General features: G+C 41.1%; 1 pseudogene; it reads left to right on the top strand.

Moving 5' to 3' along the window:
* Positions 1–4,328: 4,328 nt before the first annotated feature.
* Positions 4,329–13,297, top strand: part of LOC103752054 — a 26,331-nt pseudogene continuing 17,362 nt past the window's right edge.

The following is a 13,297-nucleotide window of genomic DNA, read 5'->3' as shown; positions in this document are numbered from 1 at the left end:
GAAATTCTCAAACAGAAAAATTATATCCACCCGAAGGGAGGTCCTGTTTACACCACCCACACTTGAGCTTGGCATTGACTCATTCTTTGGAGTCAGAGTCTGCTCTTCAAACACTGGCCAGTTTCATTGAAAATCTTCACAGGACACAAAACTCACCAAAACGGAGCTTGGTGTTATGCGAATCTCTGCATTGAATTCTTAAAGCCCTAAAATTGGGTTGTGTTATGGAGCCAGGTCAGATTTTAATGACAGAGAGCACTGCAAGCTACAGTAATCCAATCTGAAATGCACACAGCATTGCCAGAGAGAGAGAGAGAGAGAGAGAGAGAGAGAGAGAGAGAGAGAATAAGAGCATTTGGGATTTTCCTGAACAAATGTTAAGTTTTTTTGAGAACGGGAAGACAGTTTCCCTGGCAGCCACAACTTGCCGAGTTTCCATTTCCCTTCCCTGGTAGAAGAAAAACAAATGTCAATGCAGGGTGTTTAGCTTTGCCTTGAATATCTTTATTTTGGGGAGTGGTGCTTGGGTACCCATTATTTCAAAATGACCTCAACTTCTTGGATAATCTTTACATGCCATCTATTTCTAGAGTTGAATCAGAGCCTTTGTGATTGTAGTTGTATGTTTTCTGGGCTATCTTTAGTAAATATAGAAGTTCCTGCTAGTTAGTGCAAGAGGGCAGTGGGACGATAAGGTCTTAGAATATTACCACAGATGTGACCCTTTTGTAGTCAGTGACTGAACCCTGGCTCTTCCCAATCTCTCCAGATGCATTTTAGTCCAATGGCCCATCTCAGCACATGACTAGAAGATTGTCACTGTGGCATGACCTGATGTCTATGCATATTACATATTCCGGCCTGTCTAGACTATTTTCTATTCCACTCTGAAAATATTTCTATGTCAGTGAAGGGTTTGGTGGGGTACAGGGACACCAGTGCAGAAGACGCACCACTGGATGTTGAACACGGACATAAAGTCTGTCCCCTGGAGTATTGTTAGAGATCCTAGGAAATACTTCTTTTCTACTTAAAGGTTCTGGTGACTTGAGACAAAGATTATTTTACATTAGTTGGATCTGCTTCCCGCAGCTCTAAATATCACTCAGCATAGAGAGAAATAACCTTTCTCCTGGCAGTCTCCTCTAGACTGAGGCAGCAAAGCAATGCAGTTGAGTTTTAATAAAATTTCTTACAATCATAGAATTTACTATTGTAGAAATTCAGATTAGGCTAATCTCTACTCCCTAACACCCAAGCAATTTTATGCACACCTAACAATAAAGTTCCCCTTACCTTTGTCTTTTTAACTTATTTTTGGTTGCTCCTATGGCCTAAGAGAGAAAGCTACAGACAATTGTACCAGTGGCCATGGCCTGCTCACTTCCCTTTTGTCAAAGGCTTCAGGGATGAATTGGTTTCCTTTCTATGTCAAGACACATAAGTCTCTACCCGTGACATTTCCTTCTTCTTCTAGGTAAACAAAATGTCACAAACCAGAGAAAATTCAAAGCTTGGAAGAAGATACAACAGCTGCATAAAAAGGATGCATAAGGAGCTAAACGATATTGAAAACCCATTTTCTGCAGACTAACAGACGCTCCTAAAGCTCAGTTTCCCCAGCTGAACATCCTCTCCAGAAGTGATGGAAGATACTCATAAGAAACACTGTGACAGTTCTGATCTCCAAGAGATACTAAGTTCTTTTGGCTGATTAATGAAGTGATAAAACATACCATGTTTCCCCTCATGGCTTAAAATTCAAATGTTACTAGCCAAGAGAAGACCTAACTTCATCATCTAAGTAACACAGCTATGTTTTATAGGAGTTTGCCTTAATGAATAATCTGTATCCTGCCTGGTCTTTGCTACTACACAGCAGGAGACAAAAGATTTTATTTTTTCATTAGTAATAATATTTATTGAAGTTTAATCAGGATAAAATACTGTGGTACTCATGTTTCATATATTATATTATTAAAATCTCATAATCACAACAAATCAAGTTATTAATATTATTAAATTGTGTATATAAATCAGCCCTGATGCATTTCTAGTGAGAGGGTCAATTAAAACAGCTTTCCTGAATCTCTTAAGCACTGTCTGTGTAGCATGCACAGTAATCATGATGCTTTGACTTTTGTATAAAATGATGGTGATTGCCATAATCTTCCTTTTGATTTTAGGACTCATTGCATTTGAGAAAAGTATACTTAGGAGCTCTGAGCAGTCTACATGGAACATGGGAAAGATGTCTTGATGAGTTTATTGCTATTATCTCTTCCCATAGCTACCCATAGCCTTCACTGTTAATCCATTAACACTTAGTCAAACTGAAGTAAGATAGACTCTTAAATTACTTTTGGGTATAATAGAGTTTCAGTCAGCATAACAGATCAGAGTTGGAAAATGGTTAACAATACATTGGCCTTCCTTGGATTTATCTGCACTAATCAGACTTTTCACCCAAGACAAATCTTAATCCAATATCCCTAGGTCATTTCTGAAACTTTTTAACTTCCAAAATTTCCTCTTAAATCCTTTCTTTTCTATGTGTTTATGTATTTAGGATAGAGTATCCCTATGTAATAGAAGGACCATATAATAATGAGTCATTTTTATAGTCACCAAATTTGTGGTCCAATCACTGCAGGATAGGGTCACGCCTTACAGTTAAAAAGTTTTTAAAATGTTTAGTGGTATCACATCTTTGCTCTGATTGTGCCATGCACTTCTTCCTTGGTTATGGGCTCATGGGTTTTGCCTAGCGCCAGCTGCTGGCTGGCGCCTGTCTCTCCCGCGCCGCTGGGCCGCTGGGGTGGTCCTGCGTGCCATGTTGCTGGGGTGTGCGCATCGTGCACCGCGTTGCTGAGGCTCTCCGCAACTACTGGATGCTGGCAACTCTACTGATCGCTGTGTTTCCAGGCAGGTTCCATTCCAATCTACCGGGCACTCCCTCTGGGTTCGAGACCCGTCAGCTGCTGGGTCACGAGGGGAGATGCAGGAACGGCGAAAGCAGAATCTCAGCGAGTCATTGTTTACGAAGAGACAGCCCCCTCGGGGGAGATGCAGGATTCAATGACACAGCTTCAGACACAGCTTCTGATGCAACTCCAATGATGCCCCATTTACATGTGGTGGTGGGCTTCGACCAGGCTGCCAGACATTGCCTGATTATCACACAGGAAAAACCTGGCAGTTCCTATGCCAGAGGCCATGTATCTGTGACGGCTACTTCAAAGATGAGTCACAGGAAGAGAGTAGGGGGGCGCCCTGCTGAGAAGAGGAGTCCTTCCATTTGTGCCGAGCCAGCATGCGGCTATCTGGACATGGAAAGACTACAACCCAAAACAGCAGGAGTCCCCAACACTTGGTCACATAATCTTGTTTTCTCAAATGCTGCTTTGACTTAAACCACTTCCATCTTTTTTCTCTTTCTCTACTCCCCCTTTTCTTTCTTGATGCTAGGAATTGAACTCCAGACCCATGCATACTGAGCTATCTTCATCAGCCCTGATGTTCCTCCTTTTAACTACTAAGGTCGATTCTATTTCCATCCTGATAGAAGAACTCTCCTAAAATTTATTCTTGAACCTTGGATATAAGAGGACAACCCCAATCTTTCCTGGTGTGTTAAGGCCCTTCAGACCACTCTACTACAGTTCAGAACTAAAGCTTCAAGTAGTTATACTGTGTTCCTATTGCTACTTCCTTCTTACATGTATCTGACTAAAACATCTCATTGGCAGAGTTTCTGAGAAGCTGTGTCTTTCTGGATCCTAGAGCATAATACTGCCCTGACACATCATCCCAATCCTGTAATTTCTTACAAATTGCTGTCTGTCTACCGGGTAGTTGTGGACTGACCTCTGTAGAGAAGCATCAATGCAGTGATGATATGGTGTTACTTTTAGGAATTTCATACAAGCCATGCCTCTTGAGTGGAAAAGATGATTTCTTTTTGAAAAATACCAAGAAAGTGTTTTAAATCTCAGCAGGCTCAGTGCTCAGCATTCTCTGCAAAGTCAAATGAAATGGAAAGTTTATCTATAAGATGAAGGATTCTGCATTTTGAGAAACATTCCATATAAATGCACACATCTAAGAAACACTATGAAGAGGAAGAATATTTGCTTTTGCAGCACTTATTTGGTTTGGGTATGGATGGTACTGACTGACAGAGTTTTCCCACTTCCCTTTATACTAGTTTAATAAGATCCTCGCTGAACCACAGTTCTCTATCTCAACTCCACGGTCCGTGCAGATAGACAGGTGCTCTAAAGCTTAAGCTGTGTCTGTTGCTGGGAGAACCTCTTGTCTCTAGCCTCATGCTGCTCTGGTCACTACTTCTGGTTCTTGGTAGGTAGGAGGCTGAAAGAAGCCTGGGGTGGAGCAAGGGTAGTGCTACCTGGGCTTGAACACCTCTAAAAGCTTTTCCTGAGAATGTCTCTCCACTGGGATGAGTTGGGCGGGGCTTCTGCTTCTGACTCTGTACTAGCAGGTGCAATGCAAATGAGTACGGAGCAAAGCAGAGTTCCCAGAAAAAGCAAAGGATTGTGAATATCTTTACTGGGGACTAGTGGCTTTTCATTTTATTAGTTCTCCTTGATTTCTAGGAAAAAAGGAAAAAAAATTAAAGGGCATCAGAGGAATTTTTGCTAGGGTGATTTTCATGTCTAGCTTACATAAATCCTGCTCTTCCTAAGGCCCAACCTCTACTTCAAGCTATGACATTTTTTTTTGCTGAACTTTTCTCTCCATAAACTTAGATATAGGTAGACTTCAAGCCTGGATTACCATAGTTGATATCATGGGTTTTCCCCATAAGTATGACTTTTATATAGACCCAAATACCATAATAAGTCTAAAATGGGAAAGGGGGGAGACCCTGTGTCAGTAAACTATGAGCAGGCCCAATGTTTCTTTTGTGACCCTTATTGACATCTGGGTTGCTTCCAGGTAGGCTATTTCTTCCAGGCAAAATAGTCTGGGCAGTTTAAAATCAAGGTGGAATCGTAGACAATAAATGGAGCTCCTGAGAATTTTCCCACTTCTGGTAATAGGCATGGGTTGTCCATAAATTGTTTGGAATTATAAAACGAATCCTGGGTTTCATAGGAATGTCACTGTGAGTGAGAGAAGGAATAATGAAAGGAGGACAGATGAAATGGAAGAATGAAGAAAAAGGGAGGATGAAGGATGGAAAATGAAAAGGGAAGAGGAAGAGGCAGAAGGAAAGAAGAGAAACATTTCTGAGAATTCCTCACAGGGTTCCAGCATCTTAAAAAGCAAAAGTGTTCTGGTCCTGTGTAATCTCTCTGAATCTTTCCCTTACAGCTCCTGTCAGTGTCCACTCTGGTGAGTGACTCTTTTCTTTGCTCCTTTAGAGTTCTGGATCATGGGAGGTAATTGTTTATCCAGCCTCTTAGCTAAAAGTTCCTATGGAATGTGGGCTATGGTTAAGATGAAGAAAGCCAGGACCTAATACTCATTCTCTTTTTCCTTGGCCAGCTGTGACAGGGTGCTCCATGTCACAATCACGTCTGCTTTGCTATCTCTTGTTAGATGAGTGAATACCTCGTCCTGACCCTCTCAAGGCAATGAATTATTTCCCCTTTGCTGCTGAGCCCTAGGAAGGAAAGAGAATCACACTACAAAGGAAAACCCAACTGAAGGGTTGTGAGAAAACATTCTCCTAGCTCTAACTTGTGTTCTCAGAGGTCCTGAGAAGGAATGATAGAAAAATATTTATAACAGAAAGGCAGCAAGAGGCTACAGAAATTCTCTGTAGGAAACAAGAACGCCCTTGGTTCTTTATTTGGGTTGAAACAATCCAGCACCTAATATGCTTTTCCTTTTTATTGGAAATTTATTAAAATGAAATAAAAGAGAAAGCTTAGTTTTACAGTAGGTTCAGAAATTACACTTTCTTCTTTGATTAAGCCTTTGAAAATACATTCATTTGACAACAGGGAGAGGATATGATTCTTGTGTACCTAAGCTTGTAATTTTAAGCAAGAGTGTTCTTAAATTGGTTAGTAGGGGGTCTTTAGGGAAACTCCATGGCATTCAGTGCACTCTCTAAATTATGATAAACTATGTACATATGCACAATTACACCCACTTGGGGGGAATGTAAGCAAAATCTAAAAAATTAAAGACCACTATCTCATGTATCTTATAGTCAAATACTTACTCCAGACTCAGGGAAACCTGATGCCAACATTTTTCTTTGTCTCCTAGCCCTATCATTATTCTCAATTTGGTCTTGTAAATCTTACTCCTCAGGTATTTCTTTAATCAAACAGATTTTGTCTTCAAAATGTTACTTGAAAATAGTCCATCCTCAACCTGGAGGAAAAAAGTACTGGCTTCCAATACTTCCCTCTTTATCAACCCGTGTGTCCCTGCCACAGGTTTCTTACTCTCGTGTTATCCTCCAAAGACATTAAAAGCTGCATGGAAGTTATCCTTGAACTTAGTTGGTCAGTTTTCACTATTAAAAATGGACAATCTTAGTGTGTATGTCTGACATTTTACATATATATGCAGATCCTGTGTTGAAATATTATTAACACAGAAAAGTATATATATATATATATATGAAGACCATTTAAAGGATGAACAAATGAACTGAGGATTAAACTCAGTGGTAGCGTGCTGGCTTAGGTAGAATGTACAAGGTCTTGGGTTTGATCCTCAGCATTTTACCAAAAAATTAGCAAAGTTGAAGAATATGAATGACAAATGCTAAAGTATATCATAGGCTTTGTGAGTCTCTCAGTGCTTTCCCTCCGCCTCTGTATAGATATCACTCTGGGGACCGTGGACCTAGAATGCATGGTGGAAGCAGAGTTTCTTTTCTGAGACAGAACCTAGAAGTGCCTTCATAAACCTGTAGCCAGAGGGACAAGCTGGGCAGGTGCTTAAATAGCACTTTTTGTCTTGTCTATTTCCTGCACTGTTCCTCCATGTCAAACAATACCTTCTTTACAGTGAAAATGGAATGGCCCATGGTTCAGGCTTCAGATCAGGCTTTTTATCAGAGCAACATGAAATTTATCTAAATTCAGTGTGAAGCATTGCAATTCCAAAGTGGCATTTGAAACTGAATTGCTTGCTCATTTGCTAACTGAAAAATTTTGACACAAAGCAAGAGACTGCAAGGTACACTTGCAGAGCAGGATGGTGGCGAGCACTCATTTCTGTAGAGAACAGTTCATAAGCTCCTCTCTGTTTTGCTGTGTTTCCCTTTTCTTCTGGGTCAGATCCAAAGCACCAACCTGCTCATGAGGTCTCAGATGATCACTATCCTCCAAGGCAAAGCAATAATCTGAACAAACAGGGACTCTGCTTCTGTTCTATGGGGATCATACAGGCCCAAGCGTGAAAATGATTTGCAGAAGCCTCTGGAAATGGTTCAAGTAGACTCTGGAGATGAAATACAGATTTCAGGGATGATGTCTTAGTGACCCAGTTTGTTTCACCTAGAGATGCTATGTAAGAGAACTCTTTGACTTGATCATACTACTTGAAAGGGTGAGATATGTAGAGAGAGCTAATCATGGCCCCATGGGGGGAATCTGAGGCCACTTTAATAGATATAAGAACAAGTGACTATTTTGGAGGGTGGCATAGGGATACTGAGGACTGAGCCCAGGGCCTTGTACATGCTAGGCAAGTACTCTACTACTGAGCTCAGCCCATTCTACATGTTAGGCAATTACTCTTGTCTATGTGTCAAATCCATTTTTATTGCTTATTTTGAGACAGTCTTGCTAAGTTACTTAAACTGGCCTTGAATTTATTCTGTAGTCTTGAACCTGTGACCCTCCTTTTTCAACCTCATGAATAGGTGGAATTACAGGCCAGAGCTACCATACCTAGTTATTGGAATAATTTTAAATCCATTTAGTCCGGCTGTTGACAGCTTGGAAAAAATGGCAGGAAGATCTGTTAACATACACTCAAATTGCATGCTTGAAAAAAATGTTACTAAGTAAAGCAGAGCTTACCTTGCTGAGCCAGAAAGTAAACAGTCAGTAGGTCCCAAAGCAGCTGTGGATGCTCAGCATCTAAACTCCTGCAGAGCACTCTGTCTTCCCAAGAGCATCAGGGAAGGGCAACATTGTTACTGTCTATCTCTGCTTCCTTCTCAGACTGGTTGAGCATCAGCATGCCACACAGTGCCTATGAAGCAGACCAGGTAGTTTTACAGTGCTCTGGAGAAGAAAATTGTAAGATAAAGACACTAATGTACTACAAGGATGGATCTGTTATCTACTTACAGTGGTGCTTCAAGTCATACCATTTCAAATGCAAGATTCGGTGACAGTGGCTCTTATTTCTGTAAGGCAGATAGGAAATTTTTCTTATTTGTAGATGTGATGAGAGAATCAAGATCTGTACGGCTCAATGTCCAAGGTAGGGCCTCATTCCTCAGGTGGGTGTAGGAAGGGGAGGGCATGTGTGGGAGGGCCAGGGTATAGGGCAACGGATACTACCCAGAGAGGGTGGTGGGCTGTGTGTCCTGGAATCTGGGTCTGTGTGTCTTGCTTATTAGGCACTTCTCATGAAGAACTGTATAGACCACCACTCACAAGTGGCCTCTGCTTCGTTCTTTTGTCCAGAGCTGTTTCCAGCACCTAGACTGACAGCCAGACCCACACAGCCCACAGAGGGAAGTTCAGTGACCCTGTCCTGTGACACCTGACTCCCTTCAGACAGCACAAGTACACAGCTGCGTTGCTCCTTCCGTAAAGATGGCTACACCCTCAGTCAGGCTGGAGCTCATAAGAGTTTAAGATCATATTGCTAGTATGGGAAGAAGACTCTGGATATTATGAGTGTGAGACAATGACAGTGTCTCACAGTGTCTTGAAGCAGAGTCACCAGTCGTATATAGATGTGCAGAGTGAGCATCAGTGGGTTGGCAAATGGGGCCGGGTCAGGAAGGACAGGCAGGGGCACCAGCTAGACTGCAGGCTTCTCCTCATCCCTGAGGGTGGGAGCCATCAGGGCTCACCTAGGCTCTTCACTATTAATTCTGTAGAGGCATTATTTCCCAATGAGTTTGTTTTCTCTTTCAGAAAAGCAATGATAATAATCATTCTTATAGGCATTTACCACACATGCTGAATGTTCAGCAAACCAATAGGTAAATGAATCATGTCTTGTGTCTCTAAGGACAGACCGCCCAAGTAAGAGGAACATTTAATTCAGGTAGTGCAGTGAAGGCACAGATGATAATAATAATAGTTGAAATGACAATAGCATTCTGTTACTTGTAGAGGGATTGCTGTATTTCAGACCTGATTTCAAACTGTGGTCCTGTTCTGGAAACTCTGACTCTCACAAATAAGTGCAGCAGGGAAGACTTAGAAGGGAAGATTTACCAAATGCAAGATGCTGTTCAGACCAACTGAACATTTAGTCCACACACGCACAGCAGCTCTGTGAAATAGTATTACAAACAGTGCCTGTAAAGTAGGTGCTGTTACTATCTTCATTACAGTTGAAGAAGCTCAAAGTATAGAGTTATTAACAGATTTGCCTAATGCACAGAGATGGAATTTGAACCTCATTGCTCTGACTCCAGCATACGGCCTTTTAAGCATGTTGCAGTACTTTGTACCCAGCCCTGCCAGAGGACACCAGTATTAACGGTAGATGTTGCTGAACAGTGTCAGTATGAGAGCGCTTTTTAAATGTATCTCACTTTATCTTCATGAAACTCTATGAGCTTACTATGGTTATCCGAATGCTATTGAGAAAAATCGATGATTGGAGATACTGAGTTATGCAAATCCTGCAGTAACAAGTGGCAGTTATGACTCAGGTCTGTAGACCTCCTAGTCTGTTATATTTCAGCCTCTTCTATTGCCTTTAATTTACTCAGGAACTCAAGAGATGGCAGAACACTATGGATTGTGCTCATGAAAGATGGATAGTAATTGCTCAGGAAATGCAGGGTAGGATTATTACTGAGCATCAGTTTATAGAGTAGTCCTGTGTAATGCCTCTCAGTATGGTACACACACACACACACACACACACACACACACACACACACACACAAACATCAGACAAGTGGAATGGACTTGGATTGGTTTATCAATCTACCTGTCATAACACTCAGCAGGTGATACTGGAATACACCTGTCCTGCCTTCCTCCACTTGATCCTCACCTATTTTCTCCTGTTCACCCAGGGATCCCTGTGTCTCAAGTCTCTATGAAGACCCAGCCTCCAAGAAGCTGGGCAGTTGGGGGTGGGGGGACTCTGGTCCTTGTCTGCTCTGTGACTGAAGGTACAGGGGTCACTGTGTTCTCCTGGCACAGAGAGGACACAAAAGACATTATGGGGTGGAAAAGTTAGCGCTCCCAGAGGGTAGAACTGGAGATCCCTGCTATCCAGGAAAGCCATGCTGGAGGATACTACTGCACAGCTGACAATGGCAATGGTCCTGTGCAAAGCCCGTTATTGAACATCACAGTAAAAAGTAAGTAGCGACACCAGAGATTTCTAGCTGCAGTCAGTTTCCTTATGAGGCAGTGAGAATGTTCCAAGATGTGACAAGTTATAGAGAGTACATGAGAGGCTAGGAAGCTGACAAGCACAACAGGGTTATTTTGTGATGATGGGGGTAGAGGGGACAATAGTGGCAGAGGAGCTGAAAGAGGGCATGCTCTCTAGATCCCTTCATCAGAATGTCGCAGTTCTGCTGGAACCTTCTCTGGAGAGTTGGATCAAGGAGTAAGAACTTAGCAAAGAATACAGGGCCTGGGGGGAGGCGAGTAGGGTGAAGAAACTTGATTGTAAACAAGGTTGCCTATGGTTCGTATCTATCACTGATGTCCGTTCCAGTGGTACATCCTATCCTCACCTTCAGTGCTCCTGGGGCGCTGGCCTACATTGGTGATGTGGTAGAGCTTCACTGTGCAGACAAAAGAGCACTCCTCCCATCCTGTACTGGTTTTATTATGAAAATATCACTCTGGGGAACACCTCAGCACCTTTTGGAGGAAGATTGTCCTTTAATTGTTCTCTGACAGCAGAGCATTCTGGGAACTACTCCTGTGAAGCTGACAATGGCTGGGGGACCAAGCACAGTATGGTGGTAGCACTCAGTGTCACAGGTAGGACAAGTTCAGTGACTCAGTCCAGACTTGCCATCATGTGAAGCCATGATTTTGCTTCCTTTTCCCTGGACTTCCCTGCCCTTCAGGGAATCAGAGCTTTGCTAGAGGGCCATTCTCACTCCCAGACTTTCAGTCTTAACAGCAGCATCACTGGCCCACTACTTGTCCTTCCTCTTTCTTTTCCTTTTCATTCTTGGTGTACTGTACTGGGATCAGTCAGCATAAGGCTAGGTGAGGCATGAAGAAAGGAATACGATGACCCTAAACAATATAAGAGAAATATTTGCTCAAGGTGAATGAGGGGCTCCCACTAACCCTTCTAAATGCTGAAGAATAAAAACCCAAAACCTATAAACAAAACAGATTCTGGGATTTAAAATTTTATTAGGATTGTTTGATTCAATTTCCATAACAACTGTTATTTCACAAATAAAATGAAATTGAATTTATTAAATTTAAATTATTAAAATTTCCAATATTTCTTAATGGGAGTGCTGTGAATAGGTACAAAGATGGAACTTAAGACCTGCAGCCAAGAAACATCATACTTTGCCACTATGTGCATAGGTCTTGATGTTTGCATTATACTTTAAAATCTATCATTAGAGAGAATTGTACTCATGAATTTCCTAATATGGAATAGTCATTAAATTTCTTTATAAGCCTTTCTTAGTCATCATAGGTGGCATCTATATAACTTGCTAATATTTTATTTAAAATGTTTTGCATTCTGATTATTTATTTGGTATTAGGGATAAACTTCAGGGCCTCAATCATACATGCATACAGCTGTGGCTGAGCTACATTCCCAGCCCTCTTACATCTATTTATAAGTGAGTTTTCTTTTTTTTTTTTCCAGAGGTATGTTAGCCTCATAATAATGATTTTAAGGAGCTTCCTCAATTTCTGTATTCAGAAATTTTAAATAATATTAGAACTATCTGCTATTGGAAGTCTTTTCAACTAGCCAAAGATTCTTTGAGCCTAAAGATTTTTACGTCTACTGTCAATTTTTTTTTTTTAAATTTAGTCTTGTCAAAATTTTCATTCTTTCTAATCATGGTTTTCAGGGTGGAGGAGATGGCTGAGTGGGTGGAGCACTTATTGCACGTCTGAGTTTGGATTCCAGAACCCAATGGCATGGTCACTGGGGGAAGGAGGGATAAGAGCATAGCAGGGATTTCCTGGTTCTCATCCTAGCCAAGAATGATGATGCCTGTGTTAGGTGAGAGAACTGTCTGCAGAGAATAAGGCAGAGAACAACAGGGGAAGACAAACGGCCTCTTCCTTTGGCCTCTTCATGCAGGCACATTCACCTATACTTCACCATGCACACCAAACTCCTCCCCCACACAAGACATTTTATGTAGATTTTCAAATTGATCAGATAGTGTTAACCGTAGTACTTCCGTGCAGCTTTCAGTTTTCACTGTAATTTTCCCTTCTTATTTCTAACGTGTGTGTATTAGATTTACCAGAAATCTTTCTGTTGTATTGTTCTTTTCAAAAATTTAGTTTTAGTTTTGTTTTCGAGCTCTGTACAGTTTTACTGTTACAGTGTATTTTTCTAATTAATTTACTTATCTTCCATATTTCATCTTCCTCATATTTATATTTCATATTGGTCTTCATTTAATCTAAATTCTTAATGCTTTTCAACTGACACATATATTTAAAAATGTATTTTCCTCTAAGTACCACTTTTGTCTCATCCTGAAAGTGTTTTGGTTTGGTCGTTGTTTTGTTTTGAGACATAATTCATTAAGTAGCTATTGCTGACCTGGAACTTACACTATATAGACCAGACTAGCCTTGAACTCACAAAGATCTGCATACCTCTGCCTCCCAAGTGCTGGGATTGAAGGTGTGCATGTGACCATCCTCAGCCCATCCTAAAAGTTTTGATGTGTTATATTTTCAAGTGTTTAATGTCTAAAAAATGTTCTCATTTGTTTTATAATCCAGCATTTACAATTTCTTGTAAACAGATTTTATGCTAATCCTTCATGATTAATTTCTTGGATATTCCAGGTTTCCAAATCTTAAGACTCAGAACTAGGAATCAGAAATGAGAAAACATGCAGCCTTTGTATTTCTGAGTCTGGTTTTGTAGAACCCTGAGACCCTCTTCTTTCACCTGCTACCCCCAATCCCTT

This window comes from Nannospalax galili, unplaced genomic scaffold, assembly GCF_000622305.1.
Source record: "Nannospalax galili isolate Female #2095 unplaced genomic scaffold, S.galili_v1.0 scaffold591, whole genome shotgun sequence".
NCBI classification, from domain to species: Eukaryota; Metazoa; Chordata; class Mammalia; order Rodentia; family Spalacidae; genus Nannospalax; species Nannospalax galili.
This window is presented reverse-complemented; position numbering and strand designations above follow the sequence as displayed.